Source organism: Peromyscus leucopus, chromosome 8a, assembly GCF_004664715.2.
Source record: "Peromyscus leucopus breed LL Stock chromosome 8a, UCI_PerLeu_2.1, whole genome shotgun sequence".
Taxonomy (NCBI): Eukaryota; Metazoa; Chordata; class Mammalia; order Rodentia; family Cricetidae; genus Peromyscus; species Peromyscus leucopus.
The window spans coordinates 30,236,896-30,258,358 of NC_051085.1; the positions used below are offsets into that span (position 1 = coordinate 30,236,896).

General features: G+C 41.7%; 1 protein-coding gene across 3 annotated transcripts in view; it reads right to left on the reverse strand.

Annotated features, from left to right (window-relative positions):
• Window positions 1-17,265, reverse strand: part of Tab2 (TGF-beta activated kinase 1 (MAP3K7) binding protein 2) — a 54,422-nt gene extending 37,157 nt beyond the window's left edge. The window contains exon 1 of one of the 3 annotated variants that reach the window (XM_028861063.2): window positions 17,175-17,265. The gene's annotated coding sequence lies outside the window, so the exon portion shown is untranslated. Of the gene's footprint in view, window positions 1-1,101; window positions 2,747-17,174 lie in introns of those variants that run through there. The other 2 variants (XM_028861058.2, XM_037200398.1) reach the window with 2 other exon arrangements.
• Between the last annotated feature and the right edge of the window lie 4,198 nt (window positions 17,266-21,463).

A 21,463-nucleotide genomic window follows, 5' to 3' on the forward strand; every position in this document is an offset into this window, starting at 1 on the left:
CATCAGTTCCTAAATCCTTAGGAATCTACTCAGACTTTTATGAACATGCTCAACCTCTCTTCCTTCAGTGCCCAGTGTTTTTGCTTAGAATGTAATTTCTCCATATTGACACTTACTAAAACCACTTCTTCAAAACCAACTCTAGTCTGACCTCCTTCCTGACTCCTTTTCCCTTGCTTCAGTCCACACGGGCTCTATACTCAGAATGACTACTGCTCCTGCGGACCAACAAACACTGTGATTCTTCATTTTTCTCTTATTGTTCTGCTCTTCTGGTGACATGGACTATATGTTCAAATATAGGATACTACCTACATGCAATATAGACACAAAGTATACAAAATAAGTAAAATGCTCTCAATAAATCAATACTAAGACTTTTGTTTTGTAACTTCAAATACCAGAAAATATATTGAGAAGGCCAAATGTCCAGTAAGCAGCTAAAATGGATATTTTAACACCCCAACAAGAACCTAGATATCACTACTCATTAAGAATTGACAAGCTTACTTACTGGGCAGTAAGGAACTTCATGAGTTATTAACTAACTTAGTAAGTAAATTAGGGAAGAGATACCTTAAAAGCAGTAATAAAATGCTTCATTCTAAAATGTCTCTAAGTGCCTAGAACATGCACCTAGACTCTATTGACTAAGTTCCCACACAGCTAAGTGGCAGGCCTTGGATCAGAATCTGGGATTCTGATTCATTCTGAAGCTAGGAAGCAAACACTGGTTCTGTCTCCTACAAAAAGATTTAGTATGAAAAGCAGGTACATGTGTATAAGGTTCCCTATTTCAGAAGGCAGAGAAACATGAAATATAAAGAAATAGACTTGGAACTAAAACATTTATTAATATAGGTTTAGATAACACACACGATGTAGATTTTAAAAACTCCATATAAAATCTACAAATGCAGATTGTAAATTAATAATAAAGTTTTAATTACTTTATGCAAACAGTTTTATTGAGTGATAGGAGATAAATGATGTCCTATTTACTGATTACTCTTTGAATTTTAAACATAGCATATAGTTGCAGTTTTCTTCAAACAGCTCTAACAACTTCACTTATTTCACCAACTATAAAAACTAACCTACCTATGGCGTGGAGGTGGGATGAGTTGACAATGGTGACACTGGTGTAGTCTCTAAGTCATCTTCAGGGCACAGACATCTCAAGAGGAGACTAGGAATGAGGGCAGGAAATAAGGAATCTTTCTGCACATGTAAAAGCTCTGCTGCTGGCTATGACTAAAAAGAACATACTTTTTCCTAAAGGGAAGCTCTTAGACTAACGGCAATGGAATTCAGACAGCGAGGGAGAGAAAGGGTGGGTCTGGAACAAGTAAACCAGCATCCCGACAATACACACTACCAGCCTAAACAACTGAACTAAAGCTCTGCCTCCTACCGGATAATGCATTTCTAGTCATTTTAAGTAGTGATAGGCTCTGAAGCCAGGAACCCCAGACTCCTAGCTCTCATTCTTTGCTATCTTCATATATTCAATGGCGAAGTTTCACTAATCACTCCCAAGGTCTTGTATCCATTCCTCTAGTCCCTCCTCAATGTTCTGGCTCAGCTGTACCTTGATAACCCATTAACAACTTCCATCTGATACCTTGTCCTGCTCAACAGCTTTTCCAAGCTGTACTTTACAACTGCAACAGGCCCACTAACTGCCTAAAATACACACTGGATCACATCATATCCTTCCCGTAAGGAACAAGGGATTTTATAGTTGATTGGTACTGAGCGTTTTGACCTAAAAAATGCAAAAGAGGAAAGCTAAGAAGGAAACGCGACAAAGCCGAGGTTAGCTCCATCAGAGCACTGGTGTCAAGCTCACTGTACTGGTTCATGACTGCATTCCAACACTTGTAAAATCCAAGGCTAGCTTAGGCAATATAAGACCTGTTTTGTTTGTTTGTTTTTAAAGTATCAAGAAGGCCAAATGAACAGAGGAAGTTTAAAGCTTTTGACAACAGTAAGTGTCAGGTACTCAGTCAAATGATTTATAATGTGTTTGTTCATTTAATGATCCAAATAATCATGTGAAACAGGTATTTGGTTCAGTTGAGCACATACTGACTCATTCATAGCATAAAATAAATATGAATATACAACTATTTTCTCTTATTCAAGACACTTAAACAAGGTCACTAAATATTATCTTAGTGTCAACAGTGTCAGAGAGTACCTACCATATACATGCTATTAGTCTGTCATGGACTGACTGCTGTCATGGACTGTAATGTGTATACAGATATGTACACATGCACACTATACATCTGCAAATAAAGGTATGTTAGTGGTAGTAGACAGATCAGTTGGAAGGACCCGAGTTTGATCCCCAGTACAGGTATCTTGGAAAAGCCAGGCATGCTGACCTGCCTTTGCAATCCCAGCCTTAAGGAGGCAGAGACAGGTAGATCCCTTGGGCTTTATCTCCAGCCAGCCTAGTTGAATTGGTGAGCTTCAGGCCAGTGAGAAATCTTGTCTCAAAAACAGTGGATAGGCTCCTGAGGAATAAGGATTACTGGAAGTGCTCCTCTGCCTCCACATGCATGTGTAACCATGCATAAATAGTATTTAGAAATTACTTTTCTGTTATTTCAATGTACGATAGTAAAGGGCTCAGGGTTTTTGTCTTATATAGCTCAACATGAGAAAATGTATGGAGTTGTTTTTGTTTTTTTTTCGAGACAGGGTTTCTCTGTATAGCTTTGCGCCTTTCCTGGAACTCACTCTGTAGCCCAGGCTGGCCTCGAACTCACGGAGATCTGCCTACCTCTGCCTTCCGAATGCTGGGATTAAAGGCGTGTGCCACCACCGCCCGGCATGGAGCTGTTTTATAAGCATAATAACGAACAAAGAAAATTTTGTTCTATACTCACTTCTGCCATTTACCTGCAAATGGAGAGAACTAGGTAGGAAATAGATGACAAAAATTTCCTAAAAGACATGCTATTACATATTCAATGAGCCCAGACTATCATCTGCAATGTGTTAATCCATTCAACCGTGTTCTGGACCAAAGAGAAGATGAATCTGCAGAAGGCAAAAATGCACACCTCACTGGCCTTAGGCTGGTGATGGTGTTATCATGGGCACACTCCCCGGCAGTGGGATTTAAAAGCCTCAAGGCCCTACTCAGAAAAGGCAGGCAACTCTAACCTGCAATCTTAAATGCATTTGTTTTCAAAGTCAAGTACATGTACTAGCTTTAAACTTTTGGTAGGCTGTATGCATTATTCATTCACAAATATTTTTCATGATTGTCCATGTGCTAAAGCAGTGTATTAGTGCTAACGGACTACTGGGACAAGTAGCTCCGATACCACCACGCCCACTGTATCCTTGCAGTATACTCAATAAACTTTCCTTTCCCCAAAACATTTAAAACAACTTAGTACAAAATACTGAAAAATTAACAGGTCATTATCAATACAAGTTGGTAAATTCTGCCAATAGGAGTAAATAAAGCAATGCTAGCATTCTATAAATCACCAATAAGAAAATATGCTAGAGCTAATGATCAGTTACAGCAGGAAAAAAATGATGGTGTTTTAAAAATACTGTCCAGAAGTTAAATGTAAAGAGATCTCAGCGGGCCCAGAAGATGTGCCTCTCCTCAGGTCTCTGTGACTGAGGTGTACTCTTTCTCCTCACCAGGTGATGCTGAGCTGCATCTCCTTGTCAGCTGTTTTTCCATCCTAGTTTTCCATCTGACTCTGGATAGTTTTATGTACAAGAACTGCTGTCAGAATGTCATCTGGGGACTTACGAGCAGTGTCAAGCTCTTCACAATATGCATAGGGATACTTCAGTTTACAAAGGCTTAGGACAAAGCTCTGAATTATTAGTAAAAAACTATTAGATGAGCAAGATTACAACCATTCATCTACCAAATAAGTATGGTTCAAGATAAACGCTTCAATATATTCATCCTCAATATTATCTTCTAATGATACAATTTCTGGTGTTTTTAACATCAGCTATTCAACTGTCTGTGGGTAAATAGAACCAATCCACACTTTCATAAAGTTCTTTAGTTTGTCATCAGACTAAGCGTTCTAAACAGAAAGGTATTACAATCCACAACAAATCTATTACCTCAACTGACAAATTTTTATTTCTAGCCAGAATCTCTTGCCTAAATTCCATTTTAAGTATTGAGTGAATTGCCTACTTGATCTTACAAATTCTATGTCTAGAAGGCATTTCAGAGCTCATGTGTTCCAAAGCAAGCTCCTGACTGCCTAGCCCAGTCTAAACTTGCCATTTCCCCACTCTTCCCAACTCAGTCAACAGCACTTCCATGCTTCCAACTGCTTGGGCCAAAACCCTTGGGAGTCATTCCTGGTTTCCCTCTCATGCTTCACATATAATTCATCAGCAATTCTTGCCCACACAGGGCTTGAAACACATCCAAAATCTGACCTTTTCTCACCCTTTACTGTTACTACCCTGGTTTCAGCCACTACTGCCTCTCATTTGGATCACTACAATCATTTTCATTATAGTCTCTTTCCTTACATCTTTGTTTTAGTCTCATGATCTATTCCATACATTGCAAAGTTTAAAAAAGGAAGTCATAATTTAAAGAAAATAGACCATAAAACCAGTTACTGATGTATAAAAAGTATCTGACAATGTCCAAGACCCAGTCATGATAAAAACTTTTAATCAAACTATTAACTAGAAAGGGAACTGATGAACAGCACCTAAAAAACAATGTAGCCAACACATCCTTTGTGGTCAAAGATTGACTATATCCTAAGACTTGAAAAGAGCTAGCCAGAGCTGTAAGGCAAGAAAAGAAATAAAAGGCACACAAACTGAGAAAGAACAAAAATGGTCCGTGCTCAGAAGTACACAGAAAACTCACAGAATCTACTTAAAAACAAACAGTAAGTAGTTTTCAAAAATCTCAGAACACAATGTGTATCCACAGCAATCAACTATACTGATGTTAACAATAATTAAAAGTCAAAATTTAAAACATAATAGCAACTTGCAATTGCTTGTAAAGTCTAGGTATAAATCTAATAAAAATGTGTTTGATTTATATGCTGGAAACTACAAAATGCCGATGAAAGAAATAAAAAAAAAAGGCGAAAGATACTCTATTCATGGATTTGAGTCAATAAAGTGAGAATCTAAATTTTCTCCAAAACTGACCTACAAATGTAGTATAATTCTTAACAAATTCCAAGTGGTGCCTTTTTTTAATATAAAAAGGAAACAGAGCCAAAATAATTTTAAAAAGAATAAAGTTAGAGAAATTTGACAATTTACCACATAGTTACTGCAATCAAGATAGTATACTAATAGGAAGGGCAGATCCAAAGAGCAAAAGAATGGAAAGATCCAGAAAGGGACCCTTGCAATTACAGCCATGTGATTTTTGTCAAAGTTGCAAAAGTAATTCTATGGAAGGATAGTTTTTAAAGCAGATAATGTTGGAACTAGTCATTCAGAAGCACCTCCCCCAAAAAAATACCTCAACTCAACCTAAACATCAGATTTTAATATAAAAATTAAATCAAAATAGATGATATATTTCTATTGTCATATATAAAGCTTTTAGAAAACTTTTGTAATAAGAGAAAATCTTTGAGAACAGATGAGTTCTGAGGGGTGGCAAGAAAAATACAATCCATAAAAGATAAAATGAATAGAAATAATGAATAGCTAGACCATCAAAATAAAAAAATTCTATGTAAAAGACACTGTTAAGAGGATAGAGAGAACTCACATGCTACAAGAAAATATTTGCAAATCACTAACAGGAGACTTGGATAGCATAAAGAAATCTCTAAACTCAGTAAACAATCCAGTTAGAATATAGGCACACTACCACCAAGGATACATAAACAGTAAAGCAGCACATGAAAACATATTTACATCACTAGCTATTAGGGCAAAACAAATTAAGCTATGATGTCATGTCACCTATTAGATTGGCTGAGATGAAAAATACTGACAGTACCAAATGCTGCTGAAAATGCAGAGAAACCAGATCTCTTATGAGGTAAAATGGCACAATCACTCTAGAAAGTTCTGTTTTTTCCTTATAATTGTATTATAAGAAACAATATGTATTTTAACATATTGTTATGTTAAAATGTATTTTCACATAAAAACACATACAAAATTGTTCACAGTAAATCTATCTACCTCCCTACGTACATACATACCATTAACCTATCTTTTCCTTTGGGAACTAAAGGCATGATTTGGAGAGGAGCTTCTACCAAACAGTGGTCAAAGAATAATCCTCTTCTATGCCTTTTCTAATGCCGTTGGTCCAACCAAATTGTTATATACATCAATAGTTCATTCCTTGTTAATGCTGAAAACGATACTGTTGTTGGATGTACCACAGTTTAATCACACACTAATTTGAAGGCCTGAGTTCTCTAATTTGGGGTTATAAAAATTAGGCTGGGAGTTGTGCTCGTATTTCACACAGAAATTCAATGTTAAAGCCTTGAATTGCTACCACCTCATAGTCTTTTTATCCATGTATTCACCAGTCTACTTGCTCTCCCACATATGTGTGAATGCCCTTACCTCTTTCACATATTGCCATATCTCTGACACCTAGCTGGAGCACTGATTTTCTGTGTCATGTTGTTTTCTGACTTATACCAACCATTTGGTACACTTCACTGTCCCCTGATGAGTTCATCTCATTTACTGTTAGGGAAAATATTAGTGCTTCCCCCCTCCCCCTTTTCTGCCTGTCCCATGCATTGTCCTGACCAGCTCACTCAAGTAACTGATCACAATTTGTCTACTTTTGAAGAACTAAACCTTTTCCAATTGTTAGTCGTTTCCACTGAAACAGGCAATGTGTCTTTTGTACAAAGTGGTAATTCTGTCCAACAACACAGAGAACAGTGAGGAAACCTTAGAATCCTCCACACGAATGAGAAAGACCATATTGATTCTCCACTTCCTACCTTGGTACATTCATGTGCACACTCAACACACAACCCCAAGCTTTATTTTTATAATGTCAAATTGGAGGCCCTCAAGTCCTTCAAACTGATAAATGCTTAAGTAAACTGCAGTACATCCCAACAATAGTATGCTTCTCAGCATTAACAAGGAATGACTTATTGATTCATACAACAATTTGCATGGATCAAGGGCACTAGGTAAAGTCAAAATAAAAAGCTAACCTCATATAATTCCACTTATGCATTTTCAGTGATAAAATTACAGTGTTGTTAGCAAACAAACTGGTGTTTGTCAGGGGTTAAGGTTGAAGGAAATGGTTAGACTATAAAGGAACAAAAGAGTTTCTTAGTGATGATTACAAAGTACTCTGACAGTCTTATTATGATGACTACACAAATCTATACACATTATAGAAAGATACATATGCAAATCCCAATTAATAAGCCATATTCTAAGAAATAGGGAAATGCAAATTAAGTTTCATCTTAAGACTGTTAGTTTCCTTGCTCATCTTGAATAAAATCTAAAGTCCTTAGCACAATCAAAAACTACATGGAAAGTACATACTTACATATCATTTCCTATGGCACTGGCCTTCTAGCTCCTAGAAGATAGCAAATAGGATCCCATGCATAGGTTTTTGCATTTGCTACTTATATTTGGGAACACCATTATCATTTCATATATAAAATCTATCATACTAGCTACATAAAAATTCCCATTTTCTTCCATGTAAATAGAAATTATGCCCCTTTTTCCCCTACAAAAGAATCTTAAATCAATACAGAAAACTCAAACAACTTTCAAAATGTGTTGTTCCCCTGGTCTGTTCTGTGCTGGTGAATGCTGTCAGGATTCACCAGGAACTCAACCCAGGCATGTATGTTTACTTCTATTTCCCACTCAGTATTCCCTCCTTGAGTCCATTACGAACTCCCTCCTTAATTTCATAGCCTGAATTGTGATCCCTGTCAGCTCTCCAACAGCATAAGGCCTGCATTTCCTCCTAATCCAGCTCCACTGTAGCCAGTCTTTTCAGAATGTTAAGTATTTGTGTTCCCTCAGTGACAAGATGAAGCCAGTCTTCTTTACAGAGTACACAGAATCTTTATGCTGTTTTCTTCCTAACTTTCTATTTCTAACACCACTAGGGCTCAGTGTATGTGAAACTATTCACAATTTGTAACCTTCCTGCCTCGTGTTTTAGGCGTGCTTCTTTATTTGTGAAATGGCATCTCTTCCTTGTCTTATCCACGCTGAGATTAAGTGCAGTCTTCCTTTTGTTGTGTTGTCTTATTGCTTATTGAATCAGGCAATCCCTCCAGTGGACTCCTGAGGGGCTTTGCTTACCCCAGTTATAGCATTTCTCACAATATACACTTGTCTCTAGAGCAAGAATGACATGTTAGTAATCTGTCCATCCCCTTTACCTAGTAAGTACCTGATGCACAGCAGGAATCCAAAACTTCTGAGTTAGTTGTAATAATAAAGACTAGACAGTCAATAGACTATGCTGTAATCCTGGCATTTTAATCATGTGACACCATGAACACACTGAACTACTCACTAGTACCTAGGTTTAGTTATGATCACTAGCTCAAAGCTCCCATGGACTAGTTGCCTTCCTCAAAAAGTACTTCTTGTTCTACTTTCAAAAGTGCCAACAATGGTACTTGACAGTCACTCTCTGAATGTATGTCATTGTTCATGAGCGGAAAATCTCATGAAGAGAATGAGGATGTCTCACTCGGACCAACCAATCACACAGTCTGAAAATCTCTACGCATGCAAGTACACTTTTATATGGAAGAAAGCAGAATCACTATATGTGGAAGTGGGAATTTTCTTTTGAAATCCCCATTTCCACTTGTGTTTATTTTTCCATTTTCTGGATCATCAGAAAGGTAGCAGAGCAATACTTGACTCCAGTCACAGAGTGAACAGTTACCTCAGTGCAGACATAGAATACTGGTGTTTGGGTTCAGTGGCTTTCAACTGAACATGTAATCTGTCCTGAATTCTGTCTGTAGGCCCCCTCCCTCGCGTGCCCTTTGAAACAGTCTTATGTATTCCAAGCTGGACTCAAACTCAAGGATGGCCTTGAGCTTCTGTATCTTCATGCTTCCAGCCCCAGTACTGGGATTACAGATACTCTGAAATCGTTTTTTAAAATCAAAACTGTTTGTGCCTGCATTGTCTACTTATGATAAGCACCAATAAAAAGCCTATAATCTGTAAAGAGTATAAAGTAAAAGCAAAGACACAGAACGTCAAGAATAAGGAAGGAGGGTTGGAAAGATGGTTCAATCTTTACAGACTAGGCTCACAACCTCCTCTCCTCAAAAAGAAAAGATGGAAGCAAGTAGACATCTATACAAGCAGCTTTGTATGTACAGGTGAATATTATTTTTAAAAGGTATAGGATCCATTTTACATTTTTGGCGCTACTCATTGGTGCCTACTCGGTTCCAGGTAGATACTGTGCTAGGTAAAATAAGAAATACAGAAAATATAGTTAGGATTACTGTGTAAATTGGGTAATACAAATATTCACTTTCTTAAAACAAGTCTTGGCTCAAAAAGTTTGAATGAGGGGCTGGAGAGATGGCTTAAGCCATTTAGAGCACATGTGCTCTTGGAGAGCACGGAGTTTGGTTCCAGACACCTACATCATCAGATGGCTCTCAATGGCTCTAACGCCAGCTCCAAGGCAGCCGACTCACTTGTGTGTACAAACCCACACACATAATTTAAAAGAATATTTTAAAAAGTCTGAATAACAGTTAGCAACTGAACTCCAATGATAATAGAGCAGTCAAACAACAGTTATTTAATAACTCTAAGTAATTTGAAATTGGATTCAAGTGATTTTAAAGCCAAATCTTTCCTTATTAAGCCTCCAATGCACTAAAATTAAGCCAATTAATTGATCTGACAGAGACTGACAATCTGACAAATTAACAAAGAGATTAACTCAAAAGCAATGTTGTCCCAGTTTCTGAGAGAAATTAAATCAGGTGAATTTTCTATACCTGTAACCCCAGTTCATTAGAATTCAGACTTGATTGGAATCTCTCCCTAAAAAACTCCCTGCCTGGTTTTGCAAAATCAAACTGTTCAGATGAAATTTTTATTTGTATTAACAAGTATTTTCTCCGACTGATAATGAGAAATCAAATTGTTCAGATGAAATTTTCATTTGTGTTAACAAGTATTTTCTCTGACTGAAAATGAAAAATCATCCCATTGAGCTGTCACCGGCTCTGCACTGATGTCACCAACAGTATTGCTGGACTACCAGACTTAATCGTCAGGCAGCCACTGTGATGTGCTCCATTCTGCTAACACTATAAAGTTAACATTAATATAGAAAAGGTCAAGTGAAAATTTCATTAATGCAAATAAATGTGAGTAAAATGTTAACACTCAAAATCAGTCATATTTAATAACTCAAATTAACAAGCCGGGAAGTAAAAATTCACTAATCAAAACTAGTCTCTAATGGATTCATGCCTTTTTCTATTAACAATGATCAGCATTCACACCACTTTACTAAAACTCTAATTCTTTCCATTCTCTCCTCCCTTCTTTCTCTCCTCCATGGACCTTTCTACCTCTACATTAGTATTTAGCTTCTGGGACTTCAAGGAGGCATGGACTTCATCCCCTATTTTTCCTTAAGTGAAAAAAGAAGGTCACTTTTTAAAATAAGGCAAATAGAACAGTTCTTCCTTCCATTTCTTCCCTCCCTCCCTCCCTCTCCTGCTGTACCTGTGTGTGAGTCAGACTTTCTTCCTGGAGCCTCAGGAGCTGACTGACACCTCACACTGGTGCTTCTCTCCACAGCTGATTAGCAGACGAGTCACCACGACAGAATCACAGACACTCGGCTGGCACTTGGCTTATTTCCCCACTAATACTGTAGTATGCCAGACTGGAACAGACAGCACTGGGCATATATGTGCTTTGTGAGGGTGGGTTTTGTTGTTTTGTTGTTGTTGTTGGACTACTGGGTGCACGCCCCTGCCGCAGTCCATGTGTGGCGGTCAGAGGACAACACGGAGGACTCAGTTCACCCCACCACGTTGGTCCACGGATCAAACTCGGGTTGTCAGGCTGTCTATGACAATGCGAGCGCTTCCACCTGCTGGGCCATCCCTCCTGCCCAGTGAATTCTTTCCCCTTCTTAATCCAAGAAATGGTTTGCATAAATGGCTCAAGGATATTTGACCTAGACAGCTTTAAATTTTAGGAAATCCAGAATTATTATTCATCAAGCAGAGGATAATTTGCATGAGAACAGGAAAAAGCTGACCAGTGTGAACATTAAACATACGTACAAAGACCGAGCACTGCTAAAGTGCGGGTCGTTTCTCCCCTTTCTTCTGTGGAAACACCATTATCTTACATATCAGGAACTGAAGTACATGACTGGACCTTTTAATTCACAGTCAGTACAGATCAACAGTTCCACTGAAACTGCCTTAAAGGGATTAAATAAACTTCACCTTTAAGTTAGTTAAGGTATATAATTATACGGGAACTATTTTTCTATTTTGCCTTTAAAAGCTGCTATATCCCACACGGTGTGGCAGGTAGACATGCCTCTATCCCAGCTACACCCAAGGCTGGGGCAGAAGTACAAGCTCGAGGCCAGCCTGGACAACTTGGCCAGGCCTTGTCCCAAAATAAAAAATAAAGGAGGATTGGGGCTCAGTCTTAATGGTAGGATGCTTGCATGCACTGGGTTTGGTTCTCCATGCAGCAAGAGGTACTACTACCCCTTTTCATATTCATGTCTATTAACAGCATAGGAATAGTTAATAAACAATCACCTCAATGTAAATCCATTCCTTTAGATTTCCAGGACTCTCCTTTCTCAAAAGTTTTGCTAGACTTAAAAAATATGATTTTACTTAACAATTTAGGCTATGCTTAAGATCAGACGCTCAACCAGGTTTACATCTCTGATCGTAGCACTGGAGAGACAGAAGGATGGTGCTGGGTTCTAGGCCAGCTTGGGGTACATAGCAAACTTCTGCTTCAAAACAAATCTCATACACTCGAAAACTTAAGCCTAGTGTACCGTATAAGCTTTCAAACACAGGAGTTTACCATTAAAAAGCGTAGTGTGGAGCACGCCTTTAATCTCAGCACTCTGGTGGCAGAGGCAGGCAGATCTCTGTGTTCTAGACCAGTCCAATCTACACAGTAAACCCTGTCTCAAAAACACAAAAATAGTAGTGGTGGAACAAAAGATGCCCATTACAAACTACTCAACATATACCCTGCTGGACTCCTAGCTACAGGCCAAGCACTGCCCAGCGTGTGAAGAAGGCTACAAGGAAAAAAAGACAGTCTATCCTCAGGAGTTCAATTTAGTAATCTCCCAGTGTTATAAAGATTTGCAATTTGAATGGCTATTTGGTTTTTCTTTGAAATTTCATTCACAAGTGGCACATTTCACTTTCGTAAATGTTTTAATATTCTGTAAAGTCTTTGAAATACCCTTGTTTATACGATAAAGGAAAAACTGACAGGTGAACATTTTACTAACATTTTCTATGTGCCAGGCATGCACTGTGCTAAACGTCTCAAGTGCACGAACTGGAATTTTATATGGTACTTGCTGCCCATTTGTTAAAGTGTTTAGATCCAGCTTATCAACCTAGATGACAGGCCCACAATGCTCCTCCACCAGAAGGCTGTAATGGTACTCCTGTGTTACTCTGACTAGATGACATACATCAACTCTCCAGAAAACACCAGGGACAGACTGTTCTTTAATTAATAGTAGACCACAGGCAAGGTTGCTTTAAGTGGCCAAGTGAAATGTAGATTTAACAATGTCCCCATAGTGCTGGTAGAGCTTGCTGCAGTCATCAACTCAAACATGTTTATTTTGCAGAGTTCCAGAAAGGTAACAAATAATAATGGTACAATTTACTCACACTCTACTGTATATGACTTGCATATAAAATGTACCACTTAATCATCATAGAAACCTTAGACATTTTATTTTACAGATTAGGGAAGAGAATCTAAGAAATCAAAACTGGCCCTAAATACAGTGGCAAAGTGGTAAGTGGCCAAAGCCAGGGTTCAAAGAAGGATGGTAAATTCCAGAATTTTCTACTGAGTCACAAAGTAGCTTTTTAAAATACTAACAATAGGAAATCCCTACTAATCGAAACTCTGTAACAATTTGTAATCTGAAGCACAAATATAATTTTGTTTCCAAGTTATAAAGGATATTCTTAGTTTCAGTAAGAATATCACTGGATAGCTCTGTTTTCTAAAATCGAGATTGGTACTCACTGCAGATCTCAGATCAAACAAGCAATGTTCACTGCTCAGCTTCCCTGTTTTCATTCTCCAGTGTTGTGCCCCAGAAACAGTTCTCATTTATTATGTCTCTTATCACTAACATGTAAACTATATGAGAACAGAAAATTCTGTCTGTTATTAAGTACTACATCTCCAAGATCTAGAGACTATTAGGGCTTACTAAAAACTCAAAAAGTGAACGAAAACTTGGTACACAGTGGGAATTCAAAGATCATTAGTACCATTCCTTTACTAACCAGGATACCATGTCTGTTGTACCAAATTCTGACATTGAACGGATGACTGAAAATATGATACAGGCCTGGTACACACCTGTAAGCACTGCACTAGGAGGCTGAGGCCAGCTTGGGCTCAAATCAAGACCCGCCCCCCCATCTCAATCAAACCAAATGAATGAGCTCAATAAAGCAGTCACATTCAGCAAAGCCTTACTTATCAAACCCCACTGGAAGACAGGGTTGAGGATCTACGAAAGTTTTGAATTAATGTACTTTTTAACTGGTAAAACCTAAAACTATCTCATAGAAATCTTCAAACATCAATAACTTGTCAGCTAGCAATTCTCATCATGCTCCGGACATGATGGGAAATACGCTGCAAAGAGTCAAGAGAATCTAAGTGAACAACTATGTAACCCCCTCCCATTTCCTTTAAAAAACAAAAACTAGAAGGCTGAAAGTAGGTAAAGCACCACTTATACTAAAAAGGCTTTTGAGAGGTGAAGATACTTAGAAAACGAAAGACAGCACTTTCTTCTTAATACTGATCTCCAGTTACCAAGCTCACCATGAGTTTAGTGATCAACCACAGAGAATGCAGAGTAGAGTACCTAGCAACTCCAAGAGTACTTCCTTGGAGATTGTGCCTTTGACAGTGTGTGTTCTTGATTTTTTTAGGGGTCAGAATAACTAGGACATAAAATATTAAAATATTGGTAAATACTTGGGGAACATAAGCCAGAGGTCAACAATATGAACATACATTTAATGTCAGTTATCTCCAAATTTTTTACCATCTGATTATAGTGGTAAATGAGGACATACACAGCTTGTGAGAGCCCATCAAAGGAAAGAAAGGTCCTTAATGTGGTCCAGCCGTCACTTTCCTGTCCTTGCAGCCACCACCGTCCACATGTCCATACTCCTGCAAACTGTCTATCTAATACTAGCATCTTCCTCCCTATTCCTGCAGGGCACTGATCTTCACACCTGTCTCTATTATAGCATAGCCCTTGATTTAAAGAGCTCTTATTAAAGAAAGATAGCAAAAGCCAATCAAAACAACAACAAAAAAAATCATTGTTGCTGTTCCTGGGGCATGTGAACCTGGCCGGGCAGATATAATGAAACTTGAAACTTTCATCTATGAGCCTTACATATTATAAATATTTCCAGGAACTTAAAAAAATGCAGTAAAGCAAAATTTCTTTTCTAAAGTATCCTGATAGTCATAAAAATAAACATTTAGTGTGTATGTGTATTACTTCAATTTTAGAAAATTCATGCCACAGGGGCTTTTCCAGCATATAACTCATGAAAATCAAGCCATCTATATACCATACACCTATCTCTCAAAATGAAGGCAGCTCACTGGTACGTAACAGCTTTCTAAACAGTTCTCTGGAATTTTCCTTGCATAGAAGTAGAATAAAGCTTTTATTCCTGTCAAGGCACAAACCCAATCATGCTGACTCTTGCTGGAGTATAAAACACTCAATATTGACATAATTAGGGGTCTATGTAGTACCCACCTAACCATGCAGAATTTGCCTCATTTTACTAGGTGTTATAACTACACATCTTACCATACCCTTAGCTAAAGGCAAGGGCTTCTTTCTACAGACTACCAAACACAGGCGGCTCTTTCAATCAAATGGGATTGACTTAAAATTTGCTTTTCAGGAAGTATATCGTTTGCACCTCTGATCATTTCATCCACTTATTAATGAATCACACACAGGTTCTATTATGAGAGTTCACAGAAGGTTTTGGGTAGTGATATTTCATAGTGTCTTTTGGGAACCATTTCTAACTCAGAAAAAGATATTTCATGAAACAAAAAGACAAATGTGATGGCATAATAATTAACATATTCAACTTTCAGTTTGATTCTTTAAGATTGAAAACATAAAGCACTCTCTATTACAAACTGGTGGAGGGGCAAACAGAAGTTCTGAATCACTGGAGTTTTTGTTCTATTTCCTGTGAATACATGGAGAGTGCCACCATTCAACATACTCCTTCCACACACATTTTAAAAGCTACCGAAGCCTCCCTGAACTATCTGGCTGCTAACTCGGCTCGTAGTAACTCATGAATCTGAAAATTCTTCCTAAGGATTCAGCTAAAAATTAGCCAGTTAAAGCATACAGCTAAAGCATAAAAGCAACTCTTCATTTATTAGAAACGCCTATGTTTTCAAAAAAAAGTTTCAAATTGTCAAGTTTTAAAAGTAACCATGGATTCACCTTTACAGAAACATTAAGGGTATTTCTGAAAAGGTGTCAAAACTCTGCTATTGTATGAAAAGTGTGTTAAACAGTGATAACTGAAAGCCAAAAAGTCTAATCTGTACCCACCAAAATTCCCAGCAAAATCTGAAATTGCATAATAAGCAACATCTTTGAGTATGCTAAGACAGAAACTAATTCCTTTTATAAAATGTCAACCAACCTGACCCTAAAATTCGGCACTTTACTAACTTAACGAGAACTGACAAAATGGATGCAAAACTATACTGCCTGGCTGTTGCCTTGAATACAACGTTAGTGCCCAAGAACTTTGCAATGGATAAAAGTCCATCTACCAACAGCCTCCTGTGCTTCGGGAAACCTGAATTTCACAAGACTGGAAGAAAAGCGCTGCGAGGCTGCAAATCCCCTCCACTCTCCTAGAAACCCCTCTTATCAGAAACATTTGAAGAATTCCTCCATAACAATCAAGCTGACTTGAATGGAAACTTAGCATCTCAAATATACTATATATGGAATGAAACTTGGCCAAACACGTAAATACAAACGCACACGCTCCCTGACACTTTGGGTCTACAAGTCTGCAGGAACCCTTCTACAGCATCAGCAGCAGACAGGCCCACCTGTCACCTGTCAGCAACGCCCCGAGACCCTCGCAAAGCCTCCCGGTTTCAACCACAATCTCAACAGTCGGCCTGGTGAATCTAACGGGGGGGGGGCACCTATTCACCGCGGGGCGCGCTCCCCCCTTGGGAGGAGGGCTGAAGAAAAAAGCAAAAATCGGAAAAGGGAGCGATGTGCTTCCTCTTCAACCTACACATAACTTCCCTGGTGCTCCCTTAACTCTGGGGGGGGGGCTAAGTCAACTTTATCCAAGACTGGCTCGTCGTGTCGTCGTCCCCACCACCACCTACCCAAAGTAGTCTGGCTCCCTCCCTCCCCTCCCACTTCCAGATCCCAGGCCCGGGGGCGGGCCGGGGGCAAGGCACCCCCACCCCCGGCTCTTCCCAGCGCTGGGGGCTCCAGGGCAGGCCCGGTCGGTCCCCGTCACCCCCCCACCTCCACATCCCCCGACGCCCCGGAGCCCAGGCCAGGCCGGCCCTAGGCTCCCCGCCCCCACCCGCCCTGCAGGACTTGGGGGGCCCTCCCTGCGCCTCGCCACCGCGGGCAGGACCCAGGCGGAGCGAGGAAGGCGCGGACGCCCCGACCCCGGGCCGGGCCTCGCGCGCGCGCCGGGGGGTGGGTGGGTAGGGGGAATGAAGGGGTTGGGGGGTGGGAGAGCCGGTCCCCGAGCCAGGCTAGGGCAGGCACGGGGCGGGGGGGGGGAGGAAAGCGGGCTGAGGATCCCGCCGAGGCCCGCCCGGCAGCGCCGTCCGCTTACCCTTCTTCGCCTTCGCCGCCGCGGCTTCCCCCTCCTCCTCGTCCGCAGCAGCCGCCGCCGCCGCCTCTCCCACTTGGGCAGCCGTCTCCCCCGCCGCCGCCGCTGCCGCCTCCGCCACCACGGCCGCCGCCAGCGCCGATTCCACCCGGCAGGGGGGACGCCACAGCCCTCCCTCCCTCCCCGCTCAGCCCCCTCCGCCCGGCCGCTGCTGCTGCCGCTGCCGCTGCTGCCGCCGCCAACTCCCTCCGGCCGCCGCCGCCGCCGCTCGCTCGCGGCTGAGGGGGAGGGGAGGGGGTCGGCCTGGGGCGCCCCGCCGCCGCCGCCGGCGCCTGGCGCGGATCAAAGCGATGGCCGGGGCGGCGTCGCCGCGGCCCGCTCTTCGGCTCCGGCTCGCACGGCCGCCCTGCCTCCCTCCTCCTCCTCCTCCGCCCCCACCCCCCGGCCGCTCGCCTGCCCTCCCCCCACCCCCCCCAGCTCGCTCCTCGCTCGCTCTCGCCGCGGCTCCGCCGGCCCCAGTCCGCATCAAAATACGGCCCCCACAATATGGCGGCGCGGCGGCCGGCAAACACCGCGAGATCTGCGGGCCGCGGCCGAGGCCGGAGGCGGCGGCTGTGACGAGGCCTCCCTCCGCCGGGTGGCGGGGGGATGCTCAGCTCTCCCCGCCCCACCTCCTCCTCCTCCTCCTCCTCCTCCTTCTCCGGCACTCGTGGTTCTTCCCCCCCAACACGCCGTCTCGTCCGCCGTGGCTGAGGAGGTGGCGGCGGCGGCGGCGGCGGCGGCGGCGGCAGGGGGCGGGGGGGAGATGACGACGAGGACGAGGAGTCGGGAGGGAGCGCGGGGCTGGGGAGACGAGCGCGGCGGGTCCCTCACCCTCCTGGGCGGGCCGGGGTGGACGGAGAAGGGGAGGCGCGGCCCAGGGGGCTCGGCGGGTCCGGAAGCGGGTGACAGGCCGCCCGGGTCGGCGGCCACGCGCGCGCGGGGGGGGGGGTGCTGGCGGCCGGCGACCCCGCGGGGCAGGTGGGCCCGCGGCGGAGGCGAGCGCCGGGCCTGCGGGGCCTCCTCCGGGGCCTGGGAGCCGGACACACCCCCTTGGAGCCGGGCCGCGCCGCGCCGAGGCCCGCGCGGGTGACCCGGGAGGGACCGCGGGGACGGAGCCCCGGCGCAGCGGCGGTGCGGGGCGCGGCGGGACGCGCGCGTCCTGGAAGCCGCCGAGTTGGGGATCGGGCTCTTGACTTGGTTTACCCTGACCGAGCAGCTGGGTTGAGGCGCGATGGGGGGGAAAAAAAACGAAAAGGATCTCGATATTGCGAGGGAGTTGTTTCGATTTTAATTGCGCGTTCCTAGAAGTCCTAGAAGCAGAGCCAAAGACACTTTAGCTTGGAGGGGAGAGAGAGGGGGACTCTTCAAGCTTCTATCTTCTTAAAGATATATGGGTTTAATTTTCCCTCGGGGGTGGAGGGATGTTTAACGTTCAGATGTTTCTCACAGTGTGAGATATTTATTTAAAAAGCCTGGCGCTTTCATATGTACAACACAAAACAAACAAGACAGCATTTTTTTTTTCCTGACCCTGTCTAAAGTGTACCTATCGCTGCCAGTTTCTTCCTTGAAAAAATTCTTACTCCCCAGAAAAATCCCGAAGGACTGTTTTTATTATTCTGTTTCCAATGGAAGCTCCATGGGTGCGGGAGTTTTAAAAACTTTTTTAAAAACATTTAAATACAACCCACTTTCTTTTAAACACTAACTTAAAAAAAAAAAAAACCTGGGACAGTGATGGCACACGCCTTTCATCCCAGCACTCAGGAGGCAGAGGCAGGAACATCATCTCTGTGAGTTCGAAGACAGCCTGGTCTAGAAAGTGAGTTCCAGTACAGCCAGGGATGTTATACAGAGAAAACCTGTCTCGAAAAACCAAAAAACAAAAACCAAAAAAACCCCTGAAGTATTGGGGTTTAGCTCCAATTCAAAACCTTTAGCCCTTCAGAAGTCAGAAGTGCTAATGTTTTACAACACTGGAACTTTAAATTTTCTCGGTTGGAGATGACGTTAATAAAAGTAAAAATATATACTTTAAAAAATAATTTGTGTGTGTGAAGTAAAAGTAAATGATGACTTACATAAAAGATGATATTTTCATTAATCCACAGTAATGGAAGTCATTGAACACTAATACTTCACAGCAGTTCCCTAAGGAATTATTTCCATATTCAGTATAACTGAAGCAATGATTTTAGATAAATTGAATCAGTTATTAAGTCAATAAGCTAAGGCATAATGCAACATATACTTTTGAAATAATAGAATTAAGTTCTTTAATTAAAACATCGTCTTTAGAGATTTGTTTTATGAAATGCGTGTACACATTTGAATAGAAATTAATGTTATCTATATAAACAAATGTAATAGCTGTGAGTAGGTCCGGTGTAAGAACCAGTAAAGGAAGAGAAGATGTATGTGATATAACAGTACATCCTTGCACAAAGTCTGAAGAGCTTGGACCCCTGTCTGATGATAAGAAAGCCTCAGACAGCTGTGTAGAGGAAAATTCTATGAAAGAACCAACTTATTTTAAAAACATCCACAGTGTTGTAAGAAACAAAGACCTCAGGCTAAAGGAAACTAAAGGAACATGACATCTAAATATGACCAACAAGGACAACAAGGACTGAAAGTTGATCTCTTACCGAAGAGAAAAAGTTACAAGTACATTAATGAGATAATTGGTGAAGTTGAGTATGGACTACAGGTACAACATAAATATTGTGTTTTTGTTAACCTTCCTGAATGTGTTCTGTATGATAATATTCTTAAAGAAACACGTTGAATACTAATGGGGTAAGAAAACGTAATGCATAAAACTTCCTCTTAAGTGGCCCAGAAAAAAATAAGCATATATGTTCTATAAGCACTCTGTATATGAATATATACATTACACAATACAGAAAGAGTGATAATACAATTTAAATCTTGGCCAATCAGAGATATTTTTAAAGTTGAATTCTAGACCATCGGTAATACCTTGTTTTGAAACTTTGCTTGTGAGCCTAGTCTTTAACAGGCAAGCCATCTCTCCAGTCCAAACATCTCTCAAGCCCCCCAAAAACTTGCAATTTTTTAATAGGTTTGACATTATTACAAAATAAGTACTTTTTGAAAAAACTAGTCTGGGCTGGAGATGCATTGCTCAGTGGTAGAGCACATGCCTGTGTGAGGCCCTAGGCTTGGTCTTGAGCACAGCAATGGCAGAAAAAATTAAAAGAAGAACTTGAACTCCTAGGAGTTTCCTTATCTCAGCAAGGGAAGGCATACAGTTAGCTAGCGGGTAGATGGTTGTCCTCTTGTTTTTTCCGCCACTAACACTGGAAGTCTGGGTCATTGGGTATTTCTTTGGTTTTCAACCTGCTTGAATTGGAACATAAATAGCTAGGGATGCTTTTATGTATTTGATAAATGCGATTTCTATGTTTTTTCAGTTGTTAAATAGTCATCTCTATCCACAAGACTGATGAAAATAAGGATAGACTGTCTTCCAGGTATTCTCTGTAGTGGCTACAGGAGACTGGATAAAATCCCAGTTGGCATTCAAGAACACTTTAGCGTAGTTTTGTGCCTTCTGACACAGTAAACACTAACTGCCTGTGATCATTTAAATGAAATTAGCATTCATGCCGTCAGTTGGACCGCCCGAAGTTCAAGTGTGCAATAACCCATATGTTCCGTCTTCCCAGAAAATGCTGTTCAACAGTGCTGGTAGTGGAAGAGATTACACTGTATAAATAGCGTCTGCAAGGTAGACAGTGATAGTCGCCATAGAAGCTGAGGAGAGGAGAGATTACTTTGCAGGGTGTGGAAGTAGGAAAAGCAGGGCACGTCTCAAGAGGAAGATTGCATGTGACGGGTGGAGGTGAAGCAAGAGGGTTCCAGGCAATGACAACCCGAACAAAGCAAGAGAGACTTACGTGAGAGAAACACTTAATTCTGCATCTCCATAGCACAAAAGATGTGAAGGAAGGCAGGGCTGCCTAAAACCACAGACGCCGAGCCTAGCCTGTTCTTCAGGCAATGAGAAGTGACTTGTGTTTGGACAAGAGAAAAGATGAGATTAAATAAATGGTTCTTTAAGAAGGATGCTCTTAAGGCTGTCAAGATGCCTCTGTGGGTAAAGTGCTTGTTGGACAAGTATGAAGACCCAAGTTTGATCCCCAGGCCCCACACAATCAAATCAAGGCAGGATGGCATGTATCATTAATCCCAGCCCTGGGGAGGCAGAGGTAGACTGATGCCTG